Source organism: Corapipo altera, unplaced genomic scaffold (genome assembly GCF_003945725.1).
Source record: "Corapipo altera isolate COAL_440 unplaced genomic scaffold, ASM394572v1 61305, whole genome shotgun sequence".
NCBI lineage: Eukaryota > Metazoa > Chordata > Aves > Passeriformes > Pipridae > Corapipo > Corapipo altera.
The window spans coordinates 934330-947615 of NW_020884909.1; the positions used below are offsets into that span (position 1 = coordinate 934330).

The 13286-nt window shown below is 43.7% G+C and overlaps 1 protein-coding gene across 2 annotated transcripts in view; it reads right to left on the minus strand.

The window, feature by feature from the left end:
- PCGF3 (polycomb group ring finger 3) overlaps positions 1-6096 on the minus strand; it is a 54645-nt gene extending 48549 nt beyond the window's left edge. The window contains exon 1 of one of the 2 annotated variants that reach the window (XM_027653060.1): positions 5805-6096. The gene's annotated coding sequence lies outside the window, so the exon portion shown is untranslated. The remainder of the gene's footprint in view (positions 1-5804) is intronic. The other variant, XM_027653059.1, reaches the window with a different exon arrangement.
- Between the last annotated feature and the right edge of the window lie 7190 nt (positions 6097-13286).

Genomic DNA, 13286 nt, shown 5'->3' on the forward strand with positions numbered 1-13286 from the left:
GTCCTTGTGTCTAGAACATAGTTTATATTTTAGGAAAAAGTATAAATTAAACAAAATCCAGTGATTAATCACAATAGAACAGTATGAAATACAATCATCTGAAATGCAGGAGCTACAATCCCAGACCATTTTGACCTTAGTCCCAAGACAGAGCTTAAGGTTCCAGATGTCTCTACAACCAAATGATTTCTGGAAAAAGTCACTCTGAAGGAACAAAGCGTGGTACTATGTTAAAAAAATAATAATAATAAAAAAAATCCCATTCCTCAAATTTATTCTACTGATTGCCACTGCTTAGTACAACAAATAAATTTTTTTATAACAAAAAAACCCCACTTTGTCTAACAAGTTAAAATTTGGCAATGTCCTTTAACTAAGTAACCGACTGACCCATGGCTTTCATGATGCCAGTCTGTGTCCTCAAACTAATAGCTCAGATACAACAAGAAATGTCAGACAGTTATTCATAAATAAAGAATATAGAACTTGGCCAGCACTACTGTACCTTTCAGCTTGTTCTTTCACGTGACAAACTAGAAAAAAATGTACAGCACAACACACTACCTGAAAACTCATCAAATGTTGCACTGGTGTGTTTCCATGAATAAAGGACATGTATGATATCAAACACTATATTCATGTTTGCATGCATATTGCAAAAGTGTAACAGAGAGGACCTGTTCTGGCATAACATCACCCATAACTCACACAAAATTTATATTACATATAAAGTAACTGTGATGTTACTCAATAACTAACTAAAGATAGTATCATATACTGACTATCTGGTTATGTGGAGAGCAAAAAGAAAGTTCTTAAATAAAAGTGAAAAGCTTGACAAGATGGCCATTTGCAAGTCAGCAAATAACATCATACTCATTCTGGTAACTTGAAAAAACTTTTCCTCTCTTAATTAAGCAAATACTGCACAGCATATTTTCACTTACACCAAACACACAGAGAATGCTTTCTATCTTAAATCAAAATGAATTTATGGTTTTCACAAAGCAACAGTTTCCAATAATAAGGACAGTCTCAGTTTCAAATGAGAAGGATCCTTATTTTGCTGCCAAAACATGAGCCTTTCTAATGTAAACAAAGTTCTAAATTATTATCAGTTACAAAGTCAGAATACAAGTTAGTTATCTCTTAAGATCCTTCCAAATAAATGTCCATAGGGATAAGCCTCCTCCTTGATACTTTGCAGAGATGGAAAACAATGGCAGACCTAGTTTAAGTGAGTTCTTCTACTGTCAGCAAAACTACAAAAAGGACTGGTTTCCACACTTGTGTATTTCTTCCTTACAAACTCACCGTACATTATAGTAATGCCACTACACATACCTCTTATTTTCACCAGTTCTCACCCCTACCCCCTCAACAATTTCCCCCACTGGTTCTATCTACTTATAATTGTGATTTAAAAACAGGCAGTCATAACTGTGAGAACAGTCATTTTCTGGCACAAAGAACAAGTAACCTGAGCTCACCATAGTTCGTCATTCCCCCTAATTTTGAATGATCTGTACCACTCCCTACTCTTGAAAACTATGTGTTGTGTTTGTCAAAAAAAAATAAAGAGACCCTTAAGTTCCTACATATAGTTTGAAGTTCCTAGTATAAAGTATTGCTTTGAATTAAGGAGAATGAGAAAGAGGGGGGAAAAAAGAGAACTCACTGTTGGTTTATCCCTTCCTACAATGCTGGCTTTCCAATATGACTGCAAGACTTCAGGTCTCCACAGTAGCAACCTTCAATCAAACTTTCAGTGGTAAATAAGACTTTCATTCTCACTAGTTCTCACCACGCTGGATATTTCACTTTCATAGTCTGCTGATTTAAGTACAGGCGCACTTATTCCATAAAATTAACTTGAGAAAATCTAATTTTAAGCCCATCGGCGAGGCAACAGCAGCAGCAGCAGCAGCGACTGAGGTAAGTCAGGGGGTGAGCATTAAATCAAGCTGTACAGGGGGGTTCCCGAGCTCAGGGACTCCCAAGCAACAGCCCAGAGCCCCCTCTGGACTGAGAAGCCCTCACAGGCAGGGAAGCCCTCAGGAACCAACCAGGCTGGGGATGAACAGATCCAGAGCAGCCCTGCCAAGAAGGACTGGGGGTGCTGGTGGGTGAGAGGCTGGACATGACCCAGCAATGGGCACTTGCAGCCCAGAAAGCCAGTTGTGTCCTGGGCTGCATCAAAGGAGGGTGGCCAGCAGGGAAAGGGAGGGGATTCTGTCCCTCTGCTCTGGTGAGACCCCACCTGGAACATTCTCGGGTCCAGCTCTGGAGTCCTCAGAACAGGAAGGACATGGACCTGTTGGAGTGGGTCCACAGGAGGGCCACGAAGATGATCAGAGGGCTGGAGCACCTCTGCTGTGAGAAAAGGCTGAGAGAATCGGGATTGTTCAGCCTGGAGAAGAAAAACCTTCAGGGTGACCTAATTGCAGCCTTCCAGTACCTGAATGGAGCCTACATGAGAGCTGTAGAGGAACTTTTTACAAGGGTGTGTATTGACAGGGCAAGGGGTAACGGATTCAAACCAAAAGAGAGCAGGTTTAGATATTAGGTGTGAGTGGTGAGGCACAAGAACAGGTTGCCCAGGAAAATTGTGCCTGAAGTGTTCAAGGCCAAGCTGGATGGGGCTCTGAACAACTTGGTCTAATGGAAGACCTCCCTGCTCATGGCAGGGGGTTGGATCTACACTGTCTTTAAGGTCCCTTCCAACCCAAAACATTCTAGCATTCTATGAATTTAGATAAAATCAGCAAGTTTTCCGTTGGCTTTTTAGAGCAATTATAGAACAAACCACTGTTTACAGTGTTTCTTCTTTTAGCAGTGAAGCAGTGTTACACATCACAATGGAAAAGATTGCTTTGAACACAGAATAACCTGCTTCTTTTTTCCCTTTTATTTCATATATGACTTTCACATACTAGCTAAACTTACAGTCAATAAATAACAAGAAAGCAAGTTTACATTTTAAAAAGGGAGGTGCAAGGAATACTATAAGTTTACTTCAAGGTAGAGCTTCAAAATAAGTCTTGTATAAACTAAAAGACGTGGGCAGCTTCTGGCTGGCTTTTAACCTGCTACAATTAAACTGCCCTGAGCAGGTTTTCCTCTACATTTCCTTCAAGTATGACAGCACACCTAACTTGCCAAATCAGAGAAGTTCCAACTATGTTTAAACATCTTCACTAGCAATGAAAAAAAGAGATCAGAGTTTAGATTAATAAGCTCTCAGGAATGCCAACAGTTTTAAATCCACTGCACATCCAAACACCATTAACAGTACAGGCTTCCACTTGGTAATTCTAATTTCACACATGTGCCAAAGGGAGAAAACGTTTCTTTTATAGCATACAAGATGTCCTTATACTTTCTTGTAAGCTGGTATCGTATCTCAAGACAGTAGCTGAAGAGTGAAATGCTATCAACATGCATTTCAAAACACCATGTCTACGTCTACTTCACAGGTAGTACCCAGCTTGGAGCTTTCAATGCAAATGTTCCTACTACTTCTAACAGTGTTTCCCAGAGAGCTCAGGAATTTAATCTGGAATTACTTCAGTCCTGGGAGATCATTACTTGACAAAAGCTAGAAAGGCCACAACACCTACATTAAACAGCCACGTGTAAAAAAAGAAATTCAAGCTATTAAAGCAAGGGTAAAATAGTCCTTGAGGAGAAAACTTACCTGTATCTCAAATACAAAGCTTTGAGGTGACGTCCTCTAAATCACTTAAGTAGACAGGAGAAGTAAGAGCAGGACAGCTGCAGCGACCAAAAGCTGTACTTTACAGTCTCTTAGTAGCAGAAATCTTTCCTAGCACGGTAATTAATTTCTGTCATTCTAGGCATTAGTATTAGGCTAGGATAATTACAAACTCTAAGTCGACTTCATTACAACGTTTACAAGTGCTAAGTCTTGATTTTCTATGGTGACAGCAGAGTAACAAGATCAAGCAGGCCAGAACAGCCCACAGAGAGAAATCAAAATAGATTTTCCTCAAAAAGTGGTTTATGAAATGTTTTATTTCCAAGCTCTCTATCACAGTACACCTAAGCATCTCTAGAACATTGCCTGACCTTCTTCTAACGCATTGTACATGTTTTCACCAAGTACCTTTGGTTATGCACAGGTATAACCTGTGTACTCTCTTAAATATTCTCAAATTACCAACAAATACAACTTAAAAAGAAACAGAAAGGCTGCGGATTTCTGTTTCTATTCACCTTTGTAACCAAACAAAGAATTTTATGAATTGCAGAGCACCTTTACAAGGTACATGATGAGTATTGCAGTTGAGATTCTCACCTGACTTGCCATTAGAAGAACAAACATAAAGATTCACAAGTATCCTACACAACAATAATCAATAATAATTTTTGAAAAGCACATTACATAGTACTAAAAAGACTCAAAACAACATATTTAGGACACACGTAATTTATGCTAAATTTATGTATAAAGGAGACCAATCTACATTGGAAGACACATATATGGGATGCTCCTTAAACCTAAAGGCTTACTTAACTTTTTTTTTTTTTTAACTCAAAGCTTTTTATCCACAAACTTAACTCTTCAGTGAAAAGCACAAAGACAATTACACAGCATTATTTTGCAAAATGCCAAAAAAAAAAAAAAATATTTTCAGCAAGTTCCAGACCATATACAGGTAATAAAACAGAATTTCTTTAACTGGTTTCTCAGAGGCATGCATTTCATACAGAAAGCATGAAAGGGCTAAACTGATTTGACACAAAGCATGCATAGACTAAGAGTTTTGTAACAATAAAAAAAAAAAAAAAAAAGAGAAAACGTGAACATGCAAAGTAACAAAAGAACACCTAAGTACGTCATAACTCATAATAATCAAACCTCCTGTGAGCCTTTACTAACTTTGGGACATGCTAAACTTTCCACACAGGACACTGAAGTAATAATCAACACTTTCAGACTGAAAGTGACCAGCTTAAAAGGCCAGATGTGACACCACCACAACTCACTAGAACTCAGTGGCTTAGAAAACTATCAGAACTTTTTAATATGGAACACATATATATGTATGCATGCCCTTACACCTTCAAACAATTCAAAGCACCAGCGTTCTACACTTTACCTGTGAGTATCAATTCCTTCCCTATTTCTCACGACTTCAAATCCCGGACACACAGCACTGGATCCACATACCTGCACGGCTGAGGTCGCGCACCCAAGGGACGCGTCCCCCTCTGTTCTCCACCTTACTGGAAACGCCATCCACACCCCTCCCCTCACAGACCCTTCCTCCCTAAGCCACAGGGTTTCTGGAGCCTTGCCCAGACCCCCCCACACACAACAGGCAACTCCTCCCGAGGGTAGGAAGGTGTGGGGCGGGGGGGGTGTGGGGGTTTCCTTTCCCCCAGCAGCCAAGAGCCACCTTCCCCCGGCTCGGGGACACGCAGCAGGACAGGGACAGGGACAGGGACAGGCGCTCCCGCGGGGCGCTCCCTGACGAGTGAACCCCACAGAACCCCGACCCCGCCTGTGACCGGCCCCCGCCCGCCCCGAAAGTTCGAGCGCAGCCCCCCCAGCCCCCGGCCGGCTCCTCCGCAGCCCCCCACGACCCCGGGGCGGAGAAGACCCTCGCCCCGCACCCCCCACCCCCCGCCCTTCCCGTACCCCGCGGCCCCCACCGCAAATACCCCGCGGAGGGCGGGGGATCGCCGGGCCCGCCCCGCCCCCGAGCCCCTCAGCTGCCCTCCAGCCCCTCGGCGGGGCAAGGCCGGGACCCCCGCGCACCCCCCGGCCCTGCACTGACCTGACGGGGGGGGGGGCGCGGCCGCCGCTCGGGGCTACAGCGGGGGCTCCCCCCGCCGCCGCCGACCCTCCGCTCCCCGGCCCGTCCTCCCCCGGGCGCCACCGTAGAGCAGAGAGCAGAGGGGTCGGAAGCGCGAGGCGGAGGGGGAACACCGGTCCCTCTTCCCCTTCCCAGGAAAATTAAAAGGGAAAAAAAAAAAAAGGGGGGGGGGGGGGAATTAAAGGGCTCGGCCCGGAGTTTAAAACAAAGAGGCGGAAATAGCCGAGCGCGGCCCGACCGGAGCCGAGCGGGGGCGCCGCGCTCGCGGCGCATGCGCGAGGGGCGCTCACCCGGGAGCGGCGCCGGCCGCCCCCTCCTCCCTCCCCCGGGGAGAGGGGCCGGGAAAGGGGGTCCTGGAGCCCCGGGAAAGGGGGTCCTGGAACCCCATCCGGGCCGGGCCCCGACCGCCTCACCGCGGCGTGGAGTCGCGGGCTGCTCCGAGCTGGAAGGGACGCGCAGGCATCATCGAGTGCGGCTCTTACCCCTGCTCAGGACCATCCCCAAGATGTGTGCCCGAGAGCACTGACCAAGCGCTTCTTGAACTCCTTCCAGGCTTGGTGCTGGGACCACTTCGCTGGGGAGCCCGTTCCAGTGCACAGGCACCCTCTGGGGGAAGAACCTTTTTCTAATATCCAGCTTAAACGTCCCCCTGACTTCAGGCCATTCCCTCGGGTCCTGTCACTGGTCACCACAGAGCAGAAATCAGTGTCTGCCCCCTCTCGTGAGGAAGTTCTAGACTGCAATGAGTTTTCCCCTCAGTGTCTTCTTCTCCAGGCTGAACAGACCAAGAGACCTCAGCCTCTCCTCTTACGGCTTCCCCTCAAGGCCCTTCATCTCCTTTGGACACTTTCTAATAGCTTAATATGTTTCCTATATTGTGGTGCTTAAAACTGCGCACAATATTCAAGGTGAGGCCACACCAGCAAAGAGCAGTGATAGTAAGTCCCCAGGGTGCCTGGCCTTGAAAAATCCATCCAACTTGTGAGCAGGAGGGTGACGTCAGCAAAGCTGGTTGGCTTTCCATCAGGATTTGGCTCTGCATTGCTCCAAGCTGCCTCCTCTTTCAAAGGTTTTCCTCAAAAGCGCACAGGTGTGTTTTCAACCAAGAAGTGCAGAAACTTGAATATGAGCTGGGTGAATAGGAAAGCTGGTGGCAAGACACACACCTTGGTGTCAAACTGCGGGTGACTCAAAGCACTTCCAACTGACGAAATGACAAATATTCAGTCTTCCAAAGGCACGAGGTCTTAGGTCAAGGAGTACACACAAAGCTTGGGAAGCCCATGCTAAGTTCAAATTCACACCAAATAGCTGAATGCTAAACTTGTGAAGACAAGTACTTAAAAATTCACCTGTCCAAACTCTTAAGACACCGAAGCAATCTTTACTTTGTCAATTATGCATATATTTTCCATATAATGCATTAAAATACCTATGTTTTTCCCTCTTTCTTTCTTCCCTGCCAATGAAGAACAAGCCACAAGGCAGTCTTCCACCTTGTCTGGAAATGCTACTGAAAATGGTCTGTCTGACATGTCTCAAGCCCTCCTTGTCCAACAAACTACCTTTATTGCGTGCCAAGACTTCAGAGTCTGTGCTTTGCTCTAGGAGCTGTGATTTCCAGAAGCTAAGCCTGTGTTAATGGAAGACACGTCAGCACTGTAGATTTGCTTTGTTTCACTTGAAGAGTTGTGTAGTTACACAGGTGCACAGGTCCCCTTGTCTATCAGAAATATGAATTCTGTTTCCAGTTTAACCACAAATTACTTTGCATGGGCCTTTGCTTACAGGCATATATTAGAGAAAGTAATGGGGCCTCCTACTTGACCTCTGGAATTGGGGTTCCAGCAGCCAGAAGCAAAAGTAATGAACTGTAAGAATGGGCATGAAATTATAAACTGGATGCCTGCTGGTTTTGCTTGCTTGTTTCTTTTTGTTCCTAGTGTTTTCAGACTAAACACTCCAGATCAGGGAAACCGTTAAGACCAGAGCCTATGGATGTTGGTTTTCCGTTACTATAGAACTTTTTTAGAAGTTGGCACCTGAAGCAAGGTGATATGGCCATGCATATTCAAACAGTTAATCCACTATAATATACCTCTTATGACAAGACTGTTGTGACTCTTGGAGAGCTCAGGCAATGGTTTGCTCTCTTCTCAGCCTCATTACCTAACATCACTTCTAATGCCTTTGGCTATATCATTAAAGTGTGTTAGCCTATAAGTGATGATTCTGAAATATAAGTTTAGCCAGTGACTGTAGTACCTAAGATCATACTAGTGTGCCTTTTCTGAGCTGCAACACTTGATTTTAGAAGAGAAGTGAAACTTTTTATTTGAATGGCAGTTGTGAGCCATCGTGAGGCTACAGAATTTCAGAGAGTGACTCGAGGAGAACTAGGAACTGCATTTAAAGGATTCTTTCAATTAGCTTTACATGCTTTAGTCTTTACAGTTTTCACCCAAATAAAAGCATAACGTGAACACAGGTAAATTGAATCTCTAGCTTCTGGGAACATGTATTTCCTAGCTAAAACAGTTTGTGGAACAGAATCTATCTGAGACGTCTTGACAGGAAAAAAACCCTCAAACATTTCAAGTAAAAGAAGTGTTTTGTCTCCCCTATGTCTTCTAACAGTGAAAAGGAATTGGTCAACATGAGGGCATTAACGGTAATGGTATAAACGGGGAAATGACTAGAAACTGAACCGGCATATTTTCATGAACAAAGCACAAAAGTAGCTAATAAAATTAATAAAGCACGAAGTAGGCAAACATATGACAAAATGATTCTAGTTTAAGACTAGATGGTGTTTAAAAACAACAATGTTGAGAACTAATATTTCCAGTAGTTTCTTAGAGCAATAGAGTTATATCGATTCTGTAGGTCTGTGGACTAGACTGTTTCCATCTGAGAGTGCTGAGAGCGCCTGTTGACACCATTGCAAGGCTACTCCCCAGCTATTACCTTTTCAAGATCATGATGACCAGGGGACTCCCTAGAGAGTACTGGAGAGTGGTAAATATTTCACCTGTCTTTGAAAACAGCAAGAAAGGTAATTCAGGGAACTACCATGCAGTCATCAAAGGTCTCATAGCTGTGCTCAAACATCTTACGGCCTAAAACCAAAGAACCCAAACATTGACCAGCTTTTGTCTCCACATAGATGTACCATAAACAAATATTTTGAGTACTCTATTCTTATGGGAAGTATCTGTAAGACTTGAGCATTGTCAGAACACGCACAGAGCATGGATGAGTTTGGAAGGAGTCTTTGGAGATCACCCAATACAACCTCCCTGCTCAAAGGAGGATAAGGTAGAGCGGGCAGTGTTACTTCTTTAGTTATCACCAGAACAAGCACTGCCATTCTTACACTGTAGGTTCTGCATGGACATCCTAATGACTGAATGATAACTTCATTCTTGCTCAGGAACCACTGGGAAACAATCTTCTGAATGTTAGTTTTACCAAAACTACATTCTGGCTTCAGATGTGGTTTATTAATCCTCTGATTTAAAAAAAAAAAAAAAAAAAAAAAAAAAGACCTAGAGGTCCTTTGTAGGAGGAGCTCTGACATGCCATCCCCAATGGATACAGCTGTATAGGTGACAAGCCAATCAACCAGTGAAACTGACTTTGCAAGAGACAATTTGGAGGTTCACTGCCCCACAAATTCAGACAGTCTGACAATTCAGACAATTAATCAGCATTTTGTTATAGGTTTACTTTAGCTTAAGCACAGTCCCTAACAGTTTTTAACTTCATAGCTGTTGTACAAGCTCCTTCATCTGTAAAATAGTAGGATATTTCTGTTTCTTTCCATAACTTTTAGTCTCTGGGTTTTGGGAAGTTGATACTTTTCTCTCTGTTGTCTCTTCTATAGAATTGCTAAAGCATGCTCTCAGTCTCTAGCTGAACAGTTTTATTCCTAAACTGATCTGCAGCACTGTTTGGTTTTTTTTTTTAGGATTGAAGGATACAATAAAACTCAGAGAGATTTAAACCCAAGAGATAGATATTTAACTATAACCTCAGTCATTCCAACCCACTTGAGCTCTTCAATATCCTCACAGTTACTTGGCTTTCAAGTTCCTCCCTTTCCTATGGAAAAAAAAAAAATTCTTTGTTTTCCCTCCCGTCTCAAAGTCAAATAAATCAGGTTCATTCTCTAGCCAAATCCACTCAACTGGATAAGACATACCGATTCAGCAATCATTTGGAAAAGATGAAATAGCAAATACCAGACATTTAAGTGTCTCTAGGCTTACAAATATTCCCACTGCTAAGTAAAAGATTAATGCTTTTGCTGGAGCATATAACTGTTAGCTAGCAATTAGAAATTTCTGGTTATGAATTTTTCCTCACTAGAAGACCTCTTATTTATTCAAAGATGAGCCTTAGATAGAAAAGTGGAAATAGTGAGGGACTTAGTAACTCAGAAAATAAGAATCTATTATCACTAACTACTTACATAAGCAGAACTTAGATTCCTTCAGTGATATGTTTTTTAAGCACAAAAGCCTCAGCTGTATCCTTACTTTTAAGTGATGAAATTTGTGCTGAGGGCAGGGGCTAGCAGGGAGAAGAAAACCAGAAACCCTCACTCAGTTTCCAGGAGTTTTGCATCTGGGATGTTCCATTCTCGGAACTTGGAGCTTGCTCCAGTAAGAGGAAAGCTGTCAGCAGCCTACTGCATTGTGCAAGTCAATATGTTGTCCCTGTGACTGTCAGCTGTAGTTTCTGCATTAAAGCTGAGGAGAACATTACCTTCCCAACTGGTGCAGTTCTTTATGACAATTGTTTGTCTCTAACACACCAGACTGAGAACTGATGAGAACACTGGTGAGATTTACAGATGTACACAATACTGGTGAGATTTTTTTATTGCCTGTAGAAACCATAAGCATCAACACTTATATTCCCGCAATTCAATTTCAGATACATTTCCAGATAACCAGTACGAAATCAAAATCGGAGGTGGAAAACCAGAAGTAAATTCTGGAAAGAGGAGAAGGCTACAGAGAAAGCAACGTTTAGAAAAAGGGGTAAAAAAATGTCTTCTTGCATATCTAGCATGTGCTGATATACCAGTCCTGGCTAATGGAGGAGGTCCCAGTTGACTGGAGGTTGGCCAGCGTGACACCGATCTACAAGAAGGGCTGGAAAGATGATCCAGGGAACTACAGGCCTGTCAGTCTGTCACTGGTGCTAGGGAAGGACACAGAACAGGTCATCTTGAGTGCCATTATGTAGCACGTACAGGACAACCAGCTAGCATGGATTTAGGAAAGTCAGGTCCTGCTTAACCAACCTGATCTCCCTCTATGACAGGATGACCCACTTGGTGGATGAGGGAAAGGCTGTGGGTGTGGTGTGTCTAGACTTCAGTAAAAGCCTTTGACACCATCTCCCACAGCATTCTCCTGCGGAAACTGGCTGGTCATGGCTTGGCTGGGCGTAGTCTTCTCTGGGTAAGTATCTGGTTGAACAGCTGGGCCCAAAGAGTGATGGTGAATGGAGTTAAATCCAGCTGGCAGTTGGTCACTAGTACTGTCCCCCAGAGCTCATTATTGGGGTCAGCTCTGTTTAACATCGTAGTCAACAGTCTGGGCAAGGGGATCGATTGCACCCTCAGTCATTTTGCAGATGACACGAAGATGGGCAGTAGCGGTGGTCTGCTACAGGGTAGGAACTCTGCAGAGGGATCTGGACAGGCTGGATTAATGGGCCAAGGCCAATGGTGTGAGGTTCAGCAAGGTGAAGTACCAGATACTGTCCTTGGGTCACAACAACCTCATGCAGTTCTACAGGCTGGGGGCAGAGTGGCTGGAAAGCTGCCCAGCGGAAAATGACCTGGGGGTGCTGGTCAGTAGCAGCTGAACATGAGCCAGCAGTGTGCCCAGGTGGCCAAGAAGGCCAGTGACATCCTGGCTATGATTATTACCTATTGTCTTGTGGGCTGAAGTGCACATACTTCCTTCTATGGGAAGACACATATAGTCTGTGCTGTGATCTCCAGCATGGCATGGGGATTCCTTAGGCCTTCAGTAGTCTTGTTTTTAGACCCTTCTTGAGCCTCCTTGGACTTTCCCCCATAGCATTTTTTACAGTGGTGTTACACAAGATTTATGAATTGTCTTGGAAGTAGCTGGACATGTCAAGTATGCTGTCAGAAAGCATTCTTCCCGGTAAGTATGGTCACTTGGTAAGCATGGAGCTGGACATGTAGTCGGGAAAGACCACCACAGGTTTTATAAAGTTATGATCAGCTTTCTTGTGGCAGGAAAAATATAGGGATATCCTGATGATATGCTAAAGTTTGTCAGATCAGTGGCAATAGCAGATGTACGAGAAGGCAAATGTTTCAAGGTGCTACAGCTTTTGAGGTGAAGTATGCTGTGTATCTAGGAATCAGGAGAGAGAGATAGGGAGGGGGAAAAAGCTCAAGAAGACTCATTCCGTACCATCAAGACCTCAAGAATTCACATGTTCAACTTCTGATCATATCCATTTGGGAGACTAGAATTCCTACTGCACCAGCTGCAGCCACAAATAGCCACCTCACTCTCAGGAAATACTCAAAGTCCATAATGAAAAAAACTATGTTTTGATAAGCTACATCAGATGGCTGGACTTGAGTGTGGCAAGAATAGGCTGTACCTGCAGGCACAGGGGGAAAATATGTTCTGAGCAGCTTTAGATGGCATCAAACTGGACTTTCCATTGTGACTGTGTTCAAAGGGTTACGGGGATTCTGCACGAGACCTTCTGTTCTAAGTAACACAGAGCCATCCCATGCAATAATTAGGTCTTCATCACACAGGTGGTTTTCACAGCCTTTCTCAAAGAGAGAACTACTTACACCAGCACCTCATTACCATGAGGCTCCCTGGAAGCATGTGAGACACTCAGCTTTAGGCAGAGGCTCTCAAAACTGGAAAGGACTCAAATGTTCATATGTGAAGGGCCAGCAGGATGTCTAAACCTGTTTGACAAACCAGTTTCTTAGTGACCTGGATTTACAGAGAGCTGTACCCACACCTAGGAAATACTTTTTATAATTTAACATTTAGTTAGCTAATGTGACCCAGGGAAAAATAACCACCTTCCCCCAATGAAGGCAAGGCACTTCACTTTACTGTAAGTCAATTTCTTTCTGGTTGATCTTTGTCATCCTGTCTCACAGGGGAACCAGTGTCCTGCTTCTATGATGTTTTCTTGGAAGAGTTTATACCAGGAAGGAAGAAGAGACACAGCCTATTACAGAGAAATGCTTAATGGTGAGTGTAAGTCCCCAAAGTAGCTATTTCTTTCAGATGTGATGCTTATATACTTTTGTGAGATAATTGTCCAAAGACAGTCTTAGACATGTCAAGTCAAGGCAAATCTCTTGTAGATGTTAACACTGGAAGTGTTTGAACTGCACTATTCTCTATAATC